Below are 18,013 nucleotides of genomic sequence, written 5' to 3'. Positions count from 1 at the left end.
TCCCTTTCCCTTTCCGTCTTTCTGTGGTATTTACATTTATATCTAGAGAGGGTATGACATTGGCTCTAGGTAGAACAAAGGATCTTAGTCTGTTTAACAAATAGTTGAGGAGTCAAGAGCTTAGTGGCCACAGTGTCACGTCATGCTTGTCTGTGTCACTTTAATGAACAGTAGTATCTCTTCCTTTTACCAACAACTCGTTTAGCTAGAGTGGGCAGTGTAGTCAGGATATAGCTCTCTATCTCCATCTCCAACTCTGTTTGCATCTGCATCTACACCTCTCCTCTATTTCTGTATCTTCATCTATGTATCTGTGTATCCATGGCTCTCTCTCTTTCACTCACTCACTTGCTTTCTCTCTCCTTCCTCCAAAATGAAAAGGAGAAAACTATCAGTTATATTTTGATTTTACACATCTAAGTAAAAATTTATTTTCTTATTTGTCCCAAGGATTTGTAAAATAAGAGTAATATAATGATACCTATAACCAGTATGTTGATATAAAAAAGTAACATTTAATAAGAAAATTAGAAAGTGTTACAGTTTGGCTGGGGATGCTAAGAGATGTCTGATTCCTGCTAGACACAATTCATCTGAGGAGATTCTTAATTATAAAGGTCCAGATATCTGGGAGTCACTGAACTTGAGACTGTGTCCCCTTTTAACAAATTTTATGCTGAAATTTATGGAAAATTTCCATACTACATAGTGATATTTGTTGTTAAAAGTCAGTTATCAATTTAGAAGACAGTAATATGACAGCTTTTCCTATGTTTTTTTAATTAAAGGAAAATATCAAACATTTGTGGTAGTCAAGCAATTAGGTAAGACTGGGAGCAAAATGCTGAGAGTGGAGAAAACTTCAACAAGAAGTAAACTGTCTATATGAGTGGGAAAAAGGACTAATTACGTTCTTTGGGTGAAAGTTTAAGGCAATAACTGGAGGGAAAAACCCTAAGTACTTAATACTAAAATTTATACTATTAGTTTAAGACTCTCAGAGAGACAGGAGGTCTAAGATTAATTACAACTTTATATTAAAACTATTGTGGCAGAATTGTCAGTTGCCTACCCAATATCCACTTGTCCTTTATGCACTAAAAGAAATTTTATATCAATGGGTGGCCATGTACCCAGCTGAAAACCATTTCTCAGCCTCCCTTTAGGTATAGGTGTTAATGAGCTATAAGCAGGAATCTTTACGAAGGGTACTTACTCAGTGACAAGTGCCTTTTTTGTGCCTCTTTATCTTTACTTTTACCTGTGTGTAGACGTGATAGATGGAGAACAGTGGCTATCTTGTGACCACAAGGTGACCTTCAGAATGGGGGCCATGGGACTGGCAGGCTGATAGAAGAGCCTAGGGTATCAGTTATACCTTGGAGCTTCCATACTGGCTTTAGTCTGCAGTACATCAGAAAAATTATCCCATTTATCTATGTGTGTATGTACAGTTTGTGTATTTCATGTGTGTATATATACACACATATATCATAATCAAACTGGTTGATTCCCTCAGTGTTTCTTCTCCGACTTTCAGCAGTCTCCGTCACATTACGCTGTTCTACCTTTTCTTTTTTTCTGTGCGCTTATCACTTTTTCACTGCTCTACAGTTTCTTTTGTATTATGTGTATTGTCTGTCTCTCTTAGATAAAATATCAGCTCTACGAAGGCAGGGATCACTGTCTGTTTTGCTCGCTGAAGTACCCAGAGTGCTTAGAACAAGGTCTGGCACGTGGTAGGTGCTTAGGAAATATTTACTGGATGAATGGATGTGCTGCTAAATACAAATAATGTCAATGAAATACTTGGCAACATCGAAGAATAAATTGTAAATAATAGAGAACATAATCTTCCATGCATATGTGGGTTATTTGTCCCTGGATTTTGTGTGTAATGTTGGTTATTAAAACTTGAGAAAGCACAAGGGGATTGGTGAAGGACTACAAAAGGACAGCTAGAGAGGGCTGGATATGAAGGTGGACTTTAAAAGATTAAGATTGCTTAGTTTGGTCAGCCAAGCTGAAAGGAAAGTTAACCAAAGTTCAAAAATTCTGTATGGAAGTGAAGTGCCTTGTTCATCCCTACCCTGCCCTCTCCCTCCACCTCCACCAGGCAGAGTTAGAGGCCCCTCCTCTGTCCTTCCCTTCTCTACTTTCATGAGAGCTGCCTTATAGAACTTCTGAATGCTTCACTTTCTAAGGCGCTTCCTGTGAAGCTGGTGTATTAATAGGTGTTATGCAAAGAAAAATCATGTAAATAACTTTACATAAAGTCTAAGTAAATAATTTTGGATTCTTAGTAAGTAATTTAAAAGAGCTAAGGCTACTTAGAGTATACAGATGACTTTTTGGAAGTTAATATCTATGGAATAATCCCACCTCCCATGAACCTATTTTGGGGTCATTCTCAGAAAAGTGTACTAAAATGGAGAAGCCATGAATCTAATTGAGTTTATCAATTTATGTTTTTAATTAATGAGTTAAACTACAAAAGAGAAAATAAAACATTTCCCTATAGAACGTTGGTTTTTAGTATCATAACCATCACTAACCCACTTATTTGTAATCTTTCTCCTTTGGGTTACTTTTCATATTTGCATAAGGAGAGAATTTGAAAAAATCACATTGCCCATTTTTTTAATGCCAGTATGCCAAAACATTTATCTGTAAAATTATTTCACCACATGTCTTGAAGTTTGTTTCTATAAATGCCCTGATTTTGCATTTTTATAGGCAGTATTCTAAAGGAAGATATTGTGGCATTAATTAACCTTTTTTTGAGAAAGTATAACATGGCTGGGTTTGTATATATGTGCAAAGATTATTTATATAGAAATGGACTTAGGGAATAATGAATTCATATCGGAGCATTGTGGTATGTTTATCAAAACAAATATGCTATTATTAAAGTTGGGGACTTTTTGGATCCTCATTGGCTACAACCAAGGAATGATTCTGGTTTCTAGGGGTGATTCTGGTTTTGACAGGTGGTTCTTTGCCAGTATTCTTCATGATGGCCTTCACGCAAGGAAGTTGGGCCCTACCTATAAGGCAGTACTCTGAAAAGTCATTATTAGAAAAAGGAATGGCCCTTTTGCCAGCTAAGGAAACTAATACTTTTTATCCTTTATTCTCCTCTAGTCACGATGGATAAACACACTAATTCACTGTGTACAAAGGGCATGCAGCTCAATTATTTACTAGAGGCATAAATTAAATGCTGAGCATAGTTCAGGAGGCAGAGCATCTTTCTTTCTTGAAAATGTAAAAGGAGAGGGAAAAGCTTTAGATGCTTCTAATCTTGCCTGTTCATATTATAGTGAACAAATCAGGTTTAATCCATTTCACTGTTGGGCTTCAAATTTTCATGTTTTCTCTCTGTTTTTCAGTAGAAGTTGGCGTGCAGACCAGCCATAGTGCTTGTTTGTTTTTATCAGAACAAATGTCTCCATTCCCACCAAAGGGCTTGTGTATTCTTTACCCTTTCTCTTCCAAATGACCTGTCAAAACTCAGAAATGTCATGTTAATGTTTTATGGACAGACTATCCCAGCTGCTTCAGGAAATGGCAACATCCCTTCAATAATTTACATGGCATTTCTGCTCTACTTCTTGTGTCTGTGAAGTTTCAGCAGTGAAAAAGCAGACAGCAGTAGGGCTTCTAGGTAGCGTATCTATCTCTAGAGCTTTGTCCACTTCTAGTCCTACTTTTTCCTTCTTAAATCAAAAAGTCAAACAATTTCCATTTTCCAGGCCAGTAGGAACCATCAGTCCATTCTCACACAGGGGCTGTGTTTCAAGTTCATTTTGTGGTTCAAGTTTCACACTTGTTTTTACCTGTTGGATTTATTAACTGTACTTTGTAATTAGCAACTTATTTTACATTAACTTGTTCGTTAAGGGTTCCATCCATAAATATCTTGGTTCCTTATCTTGAAGAAAATGTCCTGGCTAAGAAGGGAGTGCATATTTCTTCTGTGCCAATTTGATTTATTCATCTAAACTCTGCCACATTAGACTCAAGTATTTTTCAAGTGTAAAAAATATTATCATGAACAAAGTTTGCCTTTGGTTTAAATATGGTGTGGTGGAAAGCACAAAGGCTTTGCAGCCAGGAGGCCTCGAATCAAGTTCTAGTTTTGCCCCTAACCTAACCTTTTTGGAATCATAGTCAAGGATCTCTGTTTCTTCATCTGTGAGGTGGGAATTCTTATACTTGTCTGACATCTCACAGGACCTGTGTGAGGACAAAATGAGATGCTGTATTTATAATGTTTCATAAATAGAGGATCTTTAATCAGATCCTTTCACTCTGTGAGTCTGGAGCTCTCACACATATTGACCTTTGTATCAACCTTTCCAGGCCTTGGTGCTCTGAGTCAACACAAGTCCAAGTGGGCAGGGCTTATTAGAAGTAACATAACCTCGTGGCTTCTGGAAGTGTGAAAACGCCTCCCAAACAAGAAAGCTGTAGCAGGGCGAGTGCAGTTTGGTGCAGTCTTGTGTCAGAGAGTGTGAAATGTGTTAGATAAGAGAAAACCATTTCTGCTAATTTCCTTCCAATTAAAGGATGCCCTACACCAAGGCCTGGTCATCTTTTTCTAAACTCTCATTCTGAGGCATTAAAAGGCATATACTTTTCTGAAGAACCTTAAACTTACAGGTCTTTGGTAGATATTTTTTAAATAAAAGGGCATGTGCTTTTTGTTTAGGGATTAATTTCCAGGGCAGGTTAGCTTCTATGCATAATCTAAAGTCTTGGTTTATAAAACAAAAATCTAGCATCCACCAAGAGGTACATATTTTCCATCTTGAAGATGTATATTTGGAATTTTACTTTACATGTAGATTCTTTTTATACATAGCACTAAGTATCTATTATGGCAACTGTATATAAATTTGAATGCGTTATCTTATGTTCTGGTATGTTTAATTGCCCTGCATCTAAATGGTTTGTACATAGTTTCAGAGATTTCCCAACTTTATTTCTTATATTATAATATCTCCCTTACCAAAATGGGTTATTGCCTTGAGGTGGGGATAGTAAGTAGAGAGGCTTAACTTACATACACAGCATTTATAGTCTGCCTTATAGTTACTTTTGAGCTTATCTTTTCGTTCTTTTTTTTTTTTGGCCGTGTGTGCACCATGTGGGATCTTAGTTCCCCGAACAGGGATCGAACCCGCACCCCCTGCATTGTAAGTGCGGAGTCTTAGCCGCTGGACCACCAGGGAAGTCCCTTCTGAGCTTATCTTATCTTTCCTTTGGTGCAGGGGATTCAATCATGTTTTCATAAGTCACATAATTACTTGAATATATTAGTTGCTGAATAGATACTTGTAGAAGGAATAAATTACTGTACTTTGTACTGTCTTGACAGAATGATTTCCTAAATGATTTTCATAATCTTTTCCTTTCAGCACTTTACTATGGCAGACTTAAACCATCTAAACTCTTGGGCCTGTTCAGTGTGAATTCATGAGGCAAGTGATTTCATGTCTCCAGGTATCAGTTTCCTCACCTGTAGAGTGAAGATGCTGACATGGGCAATTTCCAAGTTACCAGAAGCTGAGTCCATTGTTTTTCTTATCACTCAACTCAATGCCAGCTCCCTGATTTAGATGCTGTTACTCCTACCTGGAGTTTCTCATGTGCATTAGGGCACACATGTAACCGTATGGAATTAATGACTTTATCATTCTATCTGTGTCAGATTTCCCTAGAACTTCCTTACACTTTTGAAGTAGAAATTAGGTGGAAGCAGGAGTGTGAGTGTATGTGTACAGAAATTGGAAAATGTTTGCAAAAATAGGTATTTGTTGTCTGTAGGTGGACTGATTTTTCTTAACTAACTGAAGAAAAGGAAATCAGTTTGTTGAACCAGCAAAGGATGATTTGCAGCTCTTGAGAATTCTCCAACTGTCTGAAGATTAGGACACAGTCATGGGAGATCCCCAACATCTTGGAGAAGATAGTTGCAGAGAGTAGGGAACCTATGTACAATTTGGCGGGGGGGGGGGGGCGGGTGGATATCCTTCTTAAAAATATGTGATGCAGGGACTTCCCTGGTGGTCCAGTGGCTAAGACTCTGTGCTCATAATGCAAGAGGCCCGGGTTTGATCCCTGGTCAGGGAACTAGATCCCGCATGCTGCAACTAAAGATTATGCATGCCACAACTAAAAGATCCCACGTGCTGCAACTAAGACCCCTGCACAGCCAATAAATAAATAAATAAATATTATAAAAGAAGAGGTCACAGGGGAGCATGTTGCTGTAGAGCTCTAGTACCTATAAGTCCCTCCAGAGCACTCCTGGACCTCTTCCTAAAAAGAAATGTGATGCAAATAACATTATTTATTCCAAGGAAATTACATTTACCAGTTAACCTAAATATGTTGCTAAGTGATGCGAGCGCCATAACTTAAGTTTAACGTTTTTATAATGGAATATATGCTTATAAATACAGTTTATTATTTCTCACTCATAGTTATTTTTCACTCACATAGTCCATGGTGGTGTCTTACTGCAGCACCCTCCTGCTCACCATTACGATGGAGAGGAAAGCATCCCTGGGGGTCATCATAAGGATGTTTATCCTGCATTGTGTGGGTGCGAAGGCTCTTGTGTTGCAGAGTTCCAACTGTTAACTCTCAATTTTGGTATTGGCTTAAAGAAGGACCACCCCCCATCTGCTACTTGCAGAAAAAAATAAACCAGTTTCCATTGCTGCATGTCACCAGTCAGGAGATGTTACCACTGTCTTTAACTGGGCATGATCCATAAAAATTATTTAATGTACCAACTAACATTGTAAAATAACCTATTATTTGATTTTTTGTTTTATGATTTATTAAAGAAACAAGCAAACAAGAGACTTTGCCTTTCCAGAGGGAAATAAAGTGGATACAGCTACCAATTTAGGTATCTGTTGAAATAATAAAATAATGAAAAAAGTTAAACCTAGGTGAAGAATATTACCGGTCACAGTTACAGAAAGTGAGGCATAAATATTAGGTATTAAGGACTTCTTGAATGCTAAAACACGTAGTTGTGACGTCTCCCCCTTGAAGGAAGCTGGGCACTAAGAAATGTGCTACGCTTTTGGCAGAAAGTTGCTGGCTCAGTTACTGAGTGGTTTGGTCCCAGCTGTGGGTTGATTGATGGCACTGCATTGGAGAGCACTCTTAGGGGAGCTGTTTACCTCCATCTTCCATCTGGAGCTGCTGGGATATAGTTCACTGTGATGATGGCTACTGAATGAGCTGCACTGGCAGGACCTCGGCAACAAGGAAGGATGGTGGCTGGGGAGCGGGCCCAGAATCAAAGGATGTCAGGGTAATGAATGGAGCTAAGCACAGAACAGCCAGCGCTTCTCAAACATGATGGGGTGGCAATTCAAAAAGAAGGATGGTGCACAGCTTTTAAAACTACAAATCGGGGAAATATCACGTTCCTTTGTTCTGTTACTTAGAGACGTTACTTTCTAGAGATTTATTTCAAATCAAGGAAACATTGTACTTATGACTGAAATACAGTGACTTTGTTGACAACTACCTATTTAAAATTCATTTGACCACATTAGATTATAAACTTCTTTTAAGGAAGGTATTTAATATTTATCTGGGCACATTGACAACCAGTAGAAGAGGTGCGTTCTTGATCCACAGGTTCTCTAGGAATCTGTAATTATTATGTATTAGGAAAATGACAAGAAGTAAATGTCATATATATATATATTTTTTTCTTTATTTAATGGGAGACAGTACAGAAAAGTCCATAAAAATAGTACAGAAGTGATAGTACAGAAAAGTGTTTGCAAGAAGTGGATGCACTCAAGCACACACTCCACCAACCACAGGTGTAGGTGGAGTGAGTGCTAAGTATTACAGGGATTTGAGAGGCTATTGTAGAGGTGAGGGCATGTCTGGGAATGAAGCCAGCAGGAGAGTGTCTAGAAAACCTCTGTGGAAGGGAGTTGTAAGGAGAGATTGCAAGGAAGGAGAGATGTGAGTGTCTGGGTTTTTTTTTGCGGGGGGTTAGTTTACTCTTCTGCTTGTGGTTATGTATTATCCCTCTGGCACTCTAGTTTTGCACAGTGTTACTAATATCCTTTCCTTTTCATGAAAAAATCCATTTCCTAAACTATGCTGAGAGTTACTGAGCATGGCATGTAAAATATCCCAGAGATGAAAAACGTAAGACTTTTAAGAAGAGTGAATACTTAGGCTAGATCCTGAGTCGGGTTTGAATTGGGGCAGTTTGGTTGGTGGAATAAAATTTGTGAGCATTACTTGTAATTTGATAAGAGATTATTGCAGTGATGAGATCAAAATGGTAGTTGAGGGAGGTAGAGTCAGCTGCGTTGAGTTCCCTAGGATTATTTTCTGGAAGGAAGTTTGAAGGAAGGAAAGATGGAGTAATGAGAACATAGCTGAAGTAGCTACACATCTTGGTTCTCACGCAAACAAGGAAGGTCCAGTCAGAGCGTTGTATCTGTCAGCACTTTCTTTTATGAAAGTTTTGTTCAGTTTGCTATTTGGAGTTCATGGATCGATTCTGTGATTCTCACTGTCCTGGCTATGCCACGTATTATCACTTTGTTCCCCATTTTTGCACAAAGTTAATATAATACTTCTATTTTTTTGCGATAAAATCCATTTCTTAAACTATGCTGATTAGGTAAAAGAATGTGCTTTTTGGAAGCAAAATTGCATTGTGTATTCTTTTGCTTTGTAGGCAATATTTTTTTAAGGCCTGCACTCATAGACACTAAGATTCTCATTAACTGAGGCAAGTACAAACAGGCGCAAAATAATTAACACTTGAAAATCAGTAAAATTACCAACTAGGCACCTAATTCGTGTCCACTGCTTTGTATTTGACTGCTTTTTAATCTCTCCACAACAGTACCATGATGTAGGCATTAAAGTGGATTGAGTAAGTTGCCTGGGGTTATGTGGTTAATGAAAGGATGCGCAGAGATTTGCACTGGGCTCTCTGAGTGGACGCCCACCTTTTACCCATTACTCAATTTTGCTTGGATTTTTCTATGCTGGATTATCTAGATGTTGAGTTTCTCAAAGTTTTGACATCCTACATGCTGCTTTGTAGCTAGCTGCCCCAGGGAAAATGAAAAAAGGTAGAATATAAAATTCATCAATCTTGTTACTTAGTATAGCTCATAAAAAGTTTTGCAGAAGAAGAAATGGAAACAAATGCCTCAAATTAGAAGTGTATAATTGTGTAACTATTATTTAAATTTTTAAATTCTGTCTCTGATGTAGAAAATTGTGACTCAAAAACAGGAGTTACAATGTAAAACCTTTGCATCTAAAGTCAACATTTTAAGGGAATGAAAGTTTCCCATTCTTCCTGATGTTCCCATAAAGTGTGATTGACACTTTTATTAGCTATAAGTATTGCTAGATATACTAAACATTATTCTAAAGCATTTAGCTCAAGTTACAATGCTTTTTTTAAAAAGAGATTTTCCTTTTTAAATGTGCTTGCTGTTTCTGTTTACTGTTAACTTCTGAAAAATTTATGGAAAATTATTTTCTGAAAAGAATTATGAAAAAGTTTAAATTTGGGTCTGTTTAGTGTATTTCAGTCAGACATTTGTTGTGGGCTGGATTGTATCATCCTAAAATATATGTTCAGTTCCTAACCTTTGAATGTGACTTTATTTGGAAATAGGGTTATTGCGTATGAAATCAAATTAAGATGAGGTCATACTGGATTACAATGGACCTTAATATAGTGACTGTGTGTTTATAAAGAAAAGAAAATTTGGACACAGACACAGAAAGACACATAGGGGAGAGTGCCATGGGAAGATAGAGGCAGAGATTAGAGTGATGTGTCTGTAAGGTAAGAGACACCAAGGATTGCCAGCAACTACTACAGTCTAGGAGAGAAACATGGAACAGATTCTCCCTTAGAGCCTCCAGCAGAAGTCAACATTGCTGACACTTTGATTTTGGAATTCCAGCCTCAGAACTATAAAAGAATAAATTTCTGTTGTTTTATGCCACCCAGTTTGTGGTACTTTGTTCCAGAAGCCCTTGGAAACAGATACAAAAAAATCAACAACAAAGTGCATTTTTCTCCTCTAGCAGGTATTTTCTTTTTCCAGTTTTACACTTTTTCCGTAATGATATCAATAAACTCCTAATAGGGAACAACCAAGAAGTATACATATATTCCTTAAAAAATTTTTATTGAAGGCAAAACATTTCCTAGTATAAAGGCATTTCTAACTTCATAGCACTGAGTGCATCTGGACTACATTTTGTTTTTAATATAGCTACAGTGCTTTTTGGGAGGAAGACTTTTAAGACTCTCAGCAAATTTCAAATATGCAATATAGTATTATTAACTATTTTCACCATGCTGTGCGTTACGGTTTTATTTAGGAATGGCAAAGGAAGACTTCCTGGTTCAAGATAAAAGGATTCAAACCATTTATGTGAATTCTTAGGCATCAAATAACATCTACACAATAAGATGTAGCAGATGTGCTACTGTTAGGAATCAATGTGTGATCCTATCTCTGAGAAAAGAGGAATGTGTTGGGCAAAAGGATGGTGGGCACACGCCAGCAAGGAGACACTCAGTTTGAAAAGTTTGAGTCCCTGCACTTGACCAACCTCGCTTATATTTTGTCATTTATAACTGGGAAGACTATCCTTCACTTTAACATCTGTTTGTTAAATAAAAAACGACTAAAAGTAAAACTCAAGATAACTATAACTATTATAAAGGATAAAGTCGTAAAAATGATTTAGAAAACCCAATACCAATTGGGTACTGTATATTTTGTGCTTTTGCATATGTGGTCTTGTTAATCCTTTGGTAAACCCCATGATATACAAATATCATGGACAATTTCCCCTGGTTTTTCAGTCAAGGAAACAGCATCAGGGATGTTTCATGACTCAGCTGTGGCTGCAAAGCTTGTTATTTGCAGGGTCAGGGTCCTAACTTGTAATCCAAATCTTCTGACTCACATAGTCACCAGTTGCCTCTTTTATGCTAAACTGCATTGAGGTGACCTTCTGTCTACTAATCTAGAATATAGAATGTTTATGAAACATCCTGGCTGAAAGAAGGCTCAGTGAAAGAGATGCAGAAATGATTTCTTACCTGGGGACCAGAGGCTTGGTCTGAGGGATCAGATCAGGTCTATGTAATTCAAACATTTATATGAACTTGAGCATTTTACAAAAGGATCTTTTTTTGAGTGCCTTCATCTGCACTAACTAAGGAGAAGTAGAAATAATCAGCAGACATAAAATGAACAACATGCAATGGGTTCCGATACCATTTTTCAGTTTTTACTCATGAAGGGGTTGCTGAAAATGCGTCACCCGCGGCTGAGATCTGTCTGCAGCTGGTCCTGTGGGATCCTCCACAGCGTACCTCAGGGAATTCCACTCCTGGCAGGGCAGTTTGCAAGGCTTCAGGCATTTTACTAAGCCTCAGTATTGACATTTGCAGTGGACCCAACTGCAGAGAATTGAGTACTGGGTCTTGACCAGTTGACACCCACAATGGTGGCATAATGGCAAAATGCACTTATTATCCATCATGCCCTAAATAGTGTAGGCGCATGTTCACAAATGCCCTTTTAACCCTCTACCCAAGATAGAATGATTTACAGACCCTTTTCTGTCCTCAGCTTGTCTGTATATTCTCTTATTTCCTAACCAAAGAAAGCTCACCTGAGATTTTTGCCCCAGCAAAGATGTATTGACATACAAAAATACCTTCCTTTTTTCTCTTCTTTCTCTTTCTCACATAGCCTCTTTTTGGCTTTGTTGTGCTTATAATAGACTTTTCCTTACTTTTGCTTTGGATATGTCTCTGCAGGAAGGATGTTTCTGGTCATTGCAGTCAGGCTGAATTAACAAAACCATCTTCTGGGGGTTCTTAGTGGGTCATTACAACTGAGTAAGAGGTTCCTTTTGCCATTCTGAAGTCAGTTTGCTTTTTTATATATTTTATATGATTCTAAGTCCATCTTAGACACGATATTTCTGTTTTTTAAATTCAATATTCCATAAGAACATGTTCACCATTGAAGAACTTCTTTTCTTACAAAACGTGCAAATTTTCAAAATGCCATACATTAAAATAGAAGATGAAGCAGAAACTAGGACATAACTTTTTTCCCTCTACTCAAAATTGTAGCATGGAGAGTCCCCACTAGAGGGTGTCATTGAGCTGTTATGGTGTATATGACCTGCTCCCACACAGGGTTTATTGCCTGGCAGTCTTGCCTCTTGAATGGATAATGTGGATAGTCTGATATGCAAGGGAGGAAGTAGTGATGCTTCATGGTCCTAAGATTCTACGTGTCCAAATGGAAAAAAAGAGAGGTTTTGTATATATTTTTAAATTTGATGAGCAAACTCACGAGATAACCATTCTTCACAAACAGCACACATTTGTACACACATTCACACATAAAACAAAACTTCACAAAAGCCTAAAGACACTTGGCTTCAGTAGAAATATTGTTTTCTCTAGAGTTCAATGAATCTTAAGACCTGAGGTCATGCAGATTGATGCATTTTATACCAGGAAGATTAACAGAAACGTTTCCTGAAGCTTTACTGTGTGTTACTTCCCGTTACCCCTAATTACTAGGTATGACTGTAAAAATTCCCATCTAGATGCTTCTTTTTCATTTCCTATCTCAGATGCCTTCATTTTCCATGCCACTCACATCAGAAACCTAGGGGTCAGTCCCAATTTTTACTTACCTCTAACCTCTTTGGACTAATTAGTCACTAAGTCCTATCTCTCAAATATACTTCCTGTCCAACCTTAGCAAGATTGAGTAAGTTCAAGCCTTCAAGAACTCAGACAAGCCTATAACTAGTACCCTCTTTTCCTCAAGTCTCTCTTGTCTATTCACCCTCTATTGGCCTTCTAGAGTTAACTTTTAAAAAAACAAATCTAGATAGTGCAAAGTGACCTTGGTTTTCTGTGTTAGAGTGTTTTCATTATAAAGCATTGTAAATAATTTTTAAATAAAAATACTGCATTTGGCTGTAAAGAAAGATGGACCACATAGCCTGGCATATAGCAAGCTCTTGATAAATGTTTATTTATTTATTTTTTATCAGTTCTCCCCGCCAAAGCCTTTGCCATTTTATTGTGTTAGGTGATATGTTAACTTATTCTTCATTTTATTCCCAGGGCATAGCATCATGTCTGAAACATGGCTGATGCTTAATAATTATTGATTGAATGAAGAAAAGTGTAATTTCAGTTATCTACAAATATAGACTTTCTCAGTTTTATTGCCTTTCACATTTTCAGTGTCTTAATTTTTGAAGATGCTATTATCAGCTAAAAATATACTCTAATAGTTTAACAAATGTTACCTAACTATATGAAAGAATTAACCCGTGAACATATTGCCCTCAAGTTGGCAAAGTCCCTAGCACATTTTACAAACACATTTCTTTTGAAGTCCTAAAGGAGGTAAAGTCTTAACCTGCCTGTAGCTGGGCATGGTGAGGGGTGCGCAGAGCCCCTGAAACTCCTGAAATTCCTCCTGATACTTAGAGCATGTGGCCTATGCATTGTTTTTGGTGGTAGGAGTAAGGAGGAGAGGTCCATTGCTTTTGTCAGATTCTCAAAAGAGATCTGTGACCCAGACACGTAATAACCACTGTCATAGAAGGTGGCAGGCAACAAAGTACCAGGGGTTCCGAGGTTCCATGACAGACTAGTGGGATGTATTCTTCAGCAGCGAACGATTTTGGAACATGTCAAATCACACAATGAAGGCAATTGTCACATACTTAGGACTGAACTTTGAAAATAAATTAAATGAAGTCCATGGCCTTGAACTCAAAGTACCTGAACCCTAAGCACGAGCCAACAAATAAAACCGTTAACTCACAAGTCTTAATTTTGTTCGTGCTTATTCAGAGTGCCTAGTGGGTTTATTGCCAACACTGCTGGGGTTCACACAGAGCCTGTCATGTTCATAACCTTGGGTTTTGTTTCTTTGGTGTAAGTCTCCAGACTTTTTCTTTCATTTACGTGTTTTCAGCGTGATGCCTATCATTTTTTTATTTTTAGAATAGAGATCAGAATAGATCTACAAAGAACTGTGTAGCTTCCCTGTTTTAAAAAGCCTGAGCAGAGAAAAAAATGAGCTGCTATTTGACCTTATAACAGCTTTTGAAAAAACATATTTGTTACATGTTTTATCATGCTCCTTTTGAACTTTGAACTTACTATGTCGATAGTATAGCTAAAACTCAGTAAAATATTGGAAGATTCAACTTGGATGAAATATAGATTCTAAATGTAAGATCATAAGCAATGGGACAGGAATGGGTAAGGAACCTAGAAACAGTGAAGAGAATGCCGAAACTACCCAGAGCAGAAGTTTTAACTAGCACCTTTGATCTCAAATTCCATACCCATCGTTTGTAAGTACCAGGCTAGATTAGAATTGAGGATCCAGTCCCTGCCCCCGCTCCGTAGGGCATATGTTTCCATTAGCCCAAGGCAAGCCTAGTTTATACCCATTGCCCTAGAATCTTATTGGTTCCTTTTTCACTCTCAAAAGTATCTCCGTTTGGACAGCAAATTCTATGGACTTGCTCTCTGCCACAGTGTTAAAAGTCTACTGATGCCTCTATAATTACGTACGTATGCAGTCCTGATTAAAACCGAAAGGGAAAGTGAGATACTGGGATGGCCAGGCATTATGCTCCTTTTGTAGAGGCATTAGCTCATAGCCTAGGGAAAAGGCCGTAGATTGTGTTGCCTTAAAGGTTCAGCATTATGATGGAGACATGAAGCATGACTGTGTAGAATAACCTGACCTCATCATTCAGCGTGTTCTTGGTGGACAGCCTGTGGCTCAGTGGTCTGTGCAAAGGGATTATGATCAAGATCTGGTCCACAGAAAATGGAGCAATGCCTCAGTGGCTACCACGGTCAGGCTTTTTTCTTGTGATGTATTTCACTTCTGCATGTGTGCACGTTTGCTGAATTAACTTAGAAGAATCGAATCTGTGATGAGGTTGTGGGACCATAGGTGACTTCTGGTGCTCCAGGTGGTCTGATTGATACAGAATGTGTTTTAATCCAAATTCCTGATTATCCATTTTTTGCCCTTTGTGGCTTTTGTAAATAAGAAGTAGAACCCTTTGTTAAAATGTATCAAAATGAATGTGTTGCTAAACACTTTAAAAATAATGCCCTCCTTGAAATAGGTTAATGAGCACAGCAGCTTTTGGATAGTTGGTGCCTTTCTTTCTGACTCTTTACTGTTCAGATTCCTGGTCCTCTCCTTTTTCATTTCTGACTTCAAAAAGAGACATTTTGGGCTTTTGTATTTGTCGATTGCTCGCTTATTAGACTCTGCCCGAGTATCTGTGGCCCAGGTTTGTGAACGTCCTTGGTTCCGCTTCTGGCTGTGATCACGCTTGTCCCTCAGCCACTCCTGCAGACACACGAGGCAGAGACGTGGGTGAGTAGGATGTGATTCCTCCTTTGTTGGAAACTCTTTCTTAGACCCATTTTATTTATTTATTCTTTCCTGTGAAACTAGAAACAAATTGTACACTTCATGTCATTGGAATCCTACTTACCTCAGAGTTTTCACTGCAAGTTTTCTTCCTTCCTTCTTTTTTTTCTGTTTTGAAGAGAGAAATCGCTCCGGACGCTTAATGTTGTTTTTACTGTCACTGGAGTTCATGTAAACTAAAATTTAAATTCCTTGCAATAAATCTTAAGTCACAGTCTCTTTTCAGAAACAAACTGCATGTTGACACAGAGCTTCTAGTTGTAGGGACTGGATTTTAAAAAGAAATAGCTTTTAAACTTGCTTGAGTTAAATATGGGTTTTGAACAGGTTAGTGTTGTTTTGTTTAGTGCTCTTTTGTTTTCTTGAGGTGTTTCATCCATACTTCACATTCTACCAACAGCCAGGAATATATTCCTTTATTTTCTTTTGCTTTTGCCCCACTTATTCATCCTAGTCAATATATAATGGCTGTAAAACCTGTGAGTGAGCAATGGCCACATGTGCAAGAGTGTTTCAGGAATAGAAGAATATACAGGAAAAGAACAACTAAATGTGAGAAATATTGAGTGATACTAATCTTATCAAGTGATAAGGGGTGTGCTCTTTTGATGAAGGGCTGGCTGATGTTCATTGAGAAACTCCGAGAGGTGGCGGATACTGAACGGTATTCCCTAGTATGTTTGCCCACGGGAATCTTGTTTATGGGTACTTCTTTGGTTTTGAATATTTCGCGGGAGCAGTGGCCCATGGTAGAGATTGTCCTACAGAGTGAAAACAGATGTGGTAGCTGCATATGTGTGGGTACCTCTGCGTGTATCCGTGTCTGGCTGTGTGTGTCCACGTGTGCACCCATCTATCTATAATGACTTCCTGTCACCGGGAGGCACTATTCTGTTGGCCCCTATCTGGATTGACGCCTGCATGGGGGATGTGTCACTCCATGAGTGAATGTACAGGTGAGTGTAGATGGATATACTTTATGCCACTAGTGCCTGTGTAAGGCAAGGGGAGAATCAGTTTTCAGCATGACTGGTTTCAGGCCAGTATAAGATGGTGACTGGCGTTAAGCCAGGATGACTATTTCCATACCTAATTACAGATACAGAGCTGCTGGCATGTAGGATTTATATTTTAAACATTGCGAGAAAGTTAACTGTGAGCTTAGAGTGGAAGTTGAAGCTGTGTTGAAGGGAACATATGTAATTGAGGTGCCGGGGGCTCCAGTACCATGGGTAATTGTAGCTTTGTTGCATAATGTATGTGAAATTTGTATGGACTAGGGCAGGATTCTTCCTATTTCTGGATTCTCTTTTGTTTATATGGGCAATGACACATCAATTATCACTGTTCAAATCACTTAGTGCTCCAATTACCATTCACTCCAAAGTGTGTGCTTTTGACTTCAGTGCCTAGGTCAGAGGGTAACTTGGAAAATTATGTTTGGCTAATGGCTAAGAGCTCCCTCCCACTCCCATCTTTTGATAACAGTGCTGTCCTTATTGTATGCTTCTGTACATGAATAAAAATACAGAATTGCTTCCAAGGCGAAGCAAGTAAGGTATCTGACACAAGGGCTTCCAGTGCCTCATCTCTAGTGAAATCTCAGTCTCCGCTTGTACTTAGAACTCCTTTGGGTCTGTGACAGATTATATAATCACAACTGAATCCCGAGAGGAATGCTTCCCAGATTATCACCGTTTTAAAAGCAGATCCATGTCACAAAGGAGGCAGAGTTAAAGTGACCTGAGTGGAAGCTGACAGGTCGTGAAGGTGAATTAGCCACTGGGAGGTCAGTGGGTGCAAATCGCTGTAGGGGTTGGTGACCACGGAGGGAAAGGTCTCTTCTGGGTTAGCTGGTGGGCCAATTAGGTGGTAATGGCGGCAGAGAACTATTCTTTTGGTGGCATAAGAGGCCTGCGGAGATCAGTGTCAGTAGGATTGCAAAGATGAGCATTTTGTCATGATATGGAAACAATAGATAGTTTTAACCTTCTTTTACAGCATGCTACAAAAGCACACAAGAGCTAGCCTGTCAATGAAAATTTTACTTTTCCTAAGGACCTTTGCCTCCATTAAAAGCAATATTTCACCTCTTCACTATTTTATCTTTGTGTGTTTTCCTTCTCTTACCGTTATCCTATTCAGCCACATGCAATTCAGTTTGCCCGTGCTTTATAGCAAGAGTCTGGCTTTGAATTATATTTTCTGACTGATCCAGCCACCCTTGGAATATTGGATATGAATTCCTCTAGAAAATAGTTTGTGCTCTCATCATAAAGAAATAACATACATGTGATTAAAGTTTGGCAAATCTATTATAAAATCACACATTTTAAAAGGCAGGTGGATTATTTTATTAAATTAAAGTCTTATGGCATTATTTGAATAAAATAATAATTATGATGCTATAAACAAATTCCACGACAAAACACAATACTTAAAATTTG

The 18,013-nt window shown here is 38.3% G+C and overlaps 1 protein-coding gene across 1 annotated transcript in view; it reads left to right on the top strand.

Moving 5' to 3' along the window:
* LOC307195523 (uncharacterized protein) overlaps window positions 1-18,013 on the top strand; it is a 641,668-nt gene that overhangs the window by 1,369 nt on the left and 622,286 nt on the right. The window lies entirely within an intron of this gene.

Source organism: Stenella coeruleoalba, assembly GCF_951394435.1.
Source record: "Stenella coeruleoalba genome assembly, chromosome: 12".
NCBI classification, from domain to species: Eukaryota; Metazoa; Chordata; class Mammalia; order Artiodactyla; family Delphinidae; genus Stenella; species Stenella coeruleoalba.
This window is presented reverse-complemented; position numbering and strand designations above follow the sequence as displayed.